Below are 6,030 nucleotides of genomic sequence, written 5' to 3' on the forward strand. Positions count from 1 at the left end.
GAGAGAAACTCCCTCCACACCGTCCCATCACACACTCCCGGGGTCAGACACAGAGAGAAACTCCCTCCACACCGTCCCATCACACACTCCCGGGTTCAGACACAGAGTGAAACTCCCTCTACACGGTCCCATCACACACTCCTGGGATGAGACATAGTGTGAAGATCCAACCACACTGTCCCATCACACAATCCCGGGGTCAGACACAGAGTGATGCTTCCTCATAGACATACAGGGAAGTGCATCATGAGTTTGACACAAAGTGAATCTTCCACTATTACATGTTAACCACAGCAGCAGCTGTGTTATCATTATGTTGAATGAGTGTGCTTCTGAAAATGCATCAGGAGGTGCTGCGGAGACGAGTGTACAGCTTAGGCAAAGACAAATAGGCTGCTTAGTGAGATTTGCAATTTAATTTTGTTAAATCAGAAAAGGTTGGTTTGTAGGTGCAACAGGTCATTAAGAGCAGATGGGTTATGCACAGGGAACTGGTGAGGCCACAACAGGAGTACTGTGTGCAGTTCTGGTCTTACATGAAGAAAGATATAGCAGCATCTATGGAGAGGGATCAGCATTCAAGACCTTTAATCAGGACATTGAGGAAAGAGATACTACCTTTGGAGATGGTGCAGAAGAGGTTCACCAGGTTGGGGTTTGGAGGTGACGGGGTTAACCGGTGAGTTGTCTGGGGCTGTACTCACTGTAATTCATAAGAATGCGAGGAGATCTTATAGAAACAGATAAATTTATGAAATGAATAGATAGGATAGAAGCATGAAAGTATTTTCCACTAGTGACGTAGCCTCAGACACAGAGTGAAGACTAGAACTAGTGACATAGCCTCAGGATTTGGGGGAATTGACTTAAAATGGAGATGAGGAAAAACTGTTTTTCCCAGAGAGCAGTGAATCAGGAATTGTCTGCCTAGGGAAGCAGTGGAGACCACCTCGTTAACAGACAGACAGACATACTTTATTGATCCCGAGGGATACATTTAAGTCAGAGTTAGATAGATCTTTACATAGCCAGGGAATTGAGGGGTATGGGGAAAAGACAAGTTGGTGGTGTTGATTAGATCTGGTGGAGCAGGGTGGGTGGGCCAGATAGCCAACTCCTGCTTTTCTGTCATACGTTCTTACATCATGTTCAAAGCCGATCTGATTGCGACCACAGTCCCGTCCAAGGTATACAAAATTATGAAGGATATAGATAGGGTAAATGTAAACAGGCTTGGGTAAGTTGGGTAAGACTACAACTGGAGATCTGGGATGAAAGGTGAAATGTTCAAAGGCAACCTGAGGGGGAACTCCTTCAGTCAGAGGGTGGTGAGTGTGGAACGAGCTGCCAATGGATGTGGGTTTGATCGCAACATTGAAGAGAAGTTTGGCCTAGGTACACGGATGACTAGGGTTGATGGGACGAGACAGAATGGCGTGGAGTGGATGGGTCAAAAGCCTGATCCTGTGCTGTACTGTACTATTACTCTATGACACCCCCAGTAGTTTTTCACTCTTCCTCCCTTGCCTTTTGAAAATCTATCTACCTTTGTGTTAAAGAGCTTCACAGATAGTTTCCGGTCTGAGACCCTTAGGAGAGTGCCTTAAGTGGATGACCACCTATTTTTAAGTGAGGCCTAGTTCTTGACTCTCCCACAAGAGGGAACGACTCCTTCCACATCCATTGTGTCAAGAGCCTCCCTCATGACTGAAAAACATCTTGGTGTGGGACTGTGGAGGGTTGAAGATAACTGAAACCTTTGTCACTGTCAGTGTCTCACAGAGGAAGGGGGAGGTCCTTCCAATGTGGAAGCCAGATGCTAATCTGTGGCTCAGAACTTCATCTACAAGAAGTTGCCCTTCCTAGTCCACTGGCAAGTGGGCTGGCATTCTAGTGGTTAGGACACTGGACTCGAGCCAAAAATCAGGGCCAAATCAAAGTAATTTTTTTTTAAATCGAAGTGTGCATATGTTAACATGGTGCCGATGAAGGGTCTCAGCCTGAAAAGTTGATTGTTTACTCTTTACCATAGATGCTGCCTGACCTGCTGAGTTCCTGCAGCATTTTGTGTGTGTTGCTCTGGACTTCCAGTATCTGCGGAATCTCTCGTCTTTATGTTACTGTATACGACCCTGAGATTCATTTTCTTTAAAAAAAAATTAGCTTTATTTGTCACATATAACATACATTGAAATGTGTTATTTGCATCAACAACCAACACAGTCCGAGGATGTGCTGCGGGCAGCCCACAAGTATTTCCACTGTCAATGTAGCAGGCTCACAACTTACTCACCCTGATCCATGTTTGGAGCGTGGGAGGAAACCAGAGCTTGCAGGCATTTACGGGGGTGGGGGAAGAAATACAGTAGAATTTAACAAGAAACTATAGTATATAAACCCACAAAGGCTGGCAAACAACCAATGTGCAAAAGACAAATTGTGCAAATCAAAAATTATAAAGAGTCCGTGAAAGTCAGTCCACAGATTGTAGAATCAGTTCAGAGTGGAGGTGAGTGAAGTTATCTGCACTGGTCAGGAGCCTGATGGTTGTGAGGTAATAACTGTTCCTGCACCTGGTGCTGTGAGTCCTGAGGCTCCTGTACTTCCTGTCCAATGGTGATGGTCAGAAGGGGGCCTGGTCTGGATGGTGGAGCCTTTGATGATGGACTGGGCTGCATCCATCCCTTTCTGTGGCCTTTTCCGACGATCCTGTGCACTGGTGTTTCTGTACCAGGCCATGATGCAACCTGTCAGGACTGTGCATCTGTAGAAGTTGTCAAGAGTTTTTGGTGACACGCGGAATCGATGCAAACCCCTTAGAAAGTAGTTGCTGGGTTCAAATCTCCTCAAGTAGGTGGACTTTAAATCCAAATAAAGGGATTATGTCTCAGTATTGGAGGGTTATTACAGAGAGGGAAGCAGGATACATGGGGGCATGTCCTTTGGTCCATCAGGCAACTTTTACTGGCACATTTATCAGCACTTGGTCTCTAACCTCTGTCCTAGTCTCCTGGTCTCGCCCAAGTACTGATGTACCTATTTCTTCAGCACTGTGCAAATCTCTGCTTCCACCACCCCTTCAGAGATTGTGTTCCAGTCTATTCACCCTCTGTGGTAGGCAAAGGGGTAAAACTTTCCTCCAACTCCCCCAAAACTCTTTCTGTGAACCTAGAACCTCTTCTTTGAGGTTCTTCTCTCTGCTCTGCACTCTCCCACACGATGGACCCCTTCATTCCAGGGCAGCTAGGGACAGACAATAGATGCTGGCATCTTCGATGACCCACAGGAGGTGGGGTGGAGAGATAGAGACACAGAAACTAACCCTTAAGCCCACTGGTGTCTAGCTGACATCAAACAACCATTGGTAATCCCAGTTGGAAAAAAAATTATTCTGTTAATTTTCCTATTGTTAACACCATTAGCATTCTTTAAATATGAAAATCTTTGCCAGTCTGAAGACTGAGAAAATCCTCTCATCTGAACTTTGTCTTGACTTAACATGCTGTTAAGCACTTTGAATGACATCATTTGTATGAAAAGTGCTCTAAAAATAAGCTATTATTATTGTTATTATTTGACTTCTTTACAAAGGCTGCCTCATAAAGCAGCCAACATAATCAAAGACCACTCCCTGGACATTCTCTCTTCACCCCTCTCTTGTCAGGCGGAAGATACAAAAGCCTGAAAGCATCTACTACCAGGCTCAAGGACAGCTTCTATTCTGTTATCAGACTATCAATTAGTTCCCTGGTATGAGATTTGGATTCCTGACCTGGCAATTTCCCTCATCCTGGTCCTTGCATTTTATTGTCAGCCTGCTCTGTAATTTTCTCTGAAACTGCACTCTCTGGTAGTTTTCTCTTGTGCTACCCTGATGGATGGCATGCAACACAGTGTCTTCCACTAACTCGAGAGATGCTGCTGATGCTGGAAGTCCAGAGCGACACACAGGAAATGCCAGAGGAACCCAGCAGGTCGGGCAGCGTCTATGTGAAGTTGATGTTTCAGGCTGTGACCTTTCATTAGTGGACATGATGGTAAGAAACTGATTTACCAGTTTAAATTGTCACCTTCTAAAACCTCTCTCTGCTGGCTGATCTCTGATTTCACCAGCACCTCAGCCCACACCATTCCATAAAGTGAAAGTGAAGTTTATTTCATATACACAAGGTGATGAAAATCTTTTTTACACATAACACCAGATAAACAGCATTCATAAGAAAAACATAGACACAAATTTTTACAAGACAGAACACAATCAGAACATTTATATTTTAATACAAAGAGCTAGGACGGAAGGGTTAGACTGACCTCAGAGTAAATTGGAAGGTCAGCACCACGTTGTGGGCTGAAGGGCCTGTCCTGTGCTGTCCTGTTCACAAGGTCCAAGATTGTTTAGTGTCATTTCTGGTACACAGGTTAAATGAGAACAAAATAATTGTTACTCTGGATCTCATGCAACACCAAAAAACCCCCACAATAACTATAAATACATAAGATAGCTTATATACAGAGATAGATTGTGATGCTAGGCACAGGTGTGTCTCTACTGCCTGAAAATGCCTGAACCTGGTTCTAGGTTCAATGTTCTGTGTGAAACTGAGGTAGTGATTGGGAAAGTTCCAGTTGGTTCAGGAACCTAATGGTTGAGGGGAAGTAACTGTTCCTGATGCTGGTGCAGTGACTTCTGTGTCTCCTGCCCCGTGGCCACTGCGAGAATGCATTCAAAGTCAAAGTAAAGTTATTATCAAAGTAATAATAACATTTACTACTTTGAGGTTTATGCTCTTGCAAGCACTTACAGGAGAAAAAGAAACACAAATTTACAGGAATGACTTGCGTACACAGACAAAGACCGACAAACAACCAGTGTGCAGAAGAAGACAAACAGTGCAAATGAAAAAAAACCTGAGAATATGAGTTGTAAAGAGTCTTTGAAAGTGAGTCTGCAGGTTGTGGAATCAGCTCAGAGTTGTGGTGAGTGTGGTTCAGGAGCTTGATGGTTGCAGGGTGATAACTGTTCCCAACTTGATGGCGTGGTACCTAAGGCTCCTGTACCTCCTCCTGCCCAGTGGAGTAAAGTGTATGGCCTGGGTGGTGGAGATCTTTGATGATGGATGCTGCCTTCTTGAGTAGGCATCTGTACATACTTCTGATGCTCCTGGGAAAGGGATCATGACTGTTGTGGAAACCATTAATTCCATCCCCTCCAAATTCTGGACCCTGGTTCTCCACACACCCATGGATCCTCTGCACCACGCCAGTCCATCTTGACCCAAAACATCTGCAATTCCACCACACACACACTGGCTGATTTTGTCCACATTCCAGTGTCTGTCATCTTTACTGCCTCACCCCTCCCTCCCCCACCTCAGCTAATCTGTAGAGACCCTCAACTTGTGAGGCCATAAGACATAAGAGCAGAGTTAGCCATTTGACCCATCGAACCTACCCCTCCATTCCACCATGGCTGACTTATTACTGTATGTCTCTCAACCCCATTCTCTGGCCTTCTCCCTATTGCCCTTACTAATTCAGAACCTATCAAACTCCACTTTAACTATACTCAAATGACTTACTGTCCATAGAATCTGTGGTTTAAAAAAAACACGGATTCACCACCTTCTAGCTAAATAAATTACTCCTCATTTCTGTCCTAAAGCATTTCCCTCTGCTCTGGGTCTGTTCTCTCTAGACTCACCCGCTTTTAGATACATCCTCTTCACACCCACTCAACACAGAAGTACAGCATAGAAACAGGCCCTTCGGCCCATCTAGTCCATGCCAAAATTGTTTAAACTGCCTACTCCCATTGCCCTGCACCAGTAACATCCATATACCTATCAAAACTTCTAAATGTTGAATTCGAACCTGGATCCACCACTTGTACTGGCGGCTTATTCCACCCTCTCACCTCCCTCTGAGTGAAGAAGTTTCCCCTCATGTTCCCCTCAAGCATTTCACCTTTCACCCTTAAGCCATGACCTCTAATTGTCCTCCCACCCAACCTCAGTGGAAAAAGCCTGCTTG

Source organism: Hypanus sabinus, chromosome 9 (genome assembly GCF_030144855.1).
Source record: "Hypanus sabinus isolate sHypSab1 chromosome 9, sHypSab1.hap1, whole genome shotgun sequence".
NCBI lineage: Eukaryota > Metazoa > Chordata > Chondrichthyes > Myliobatiformes > Dasyatidae > Hypanus > Hypanus sabinus.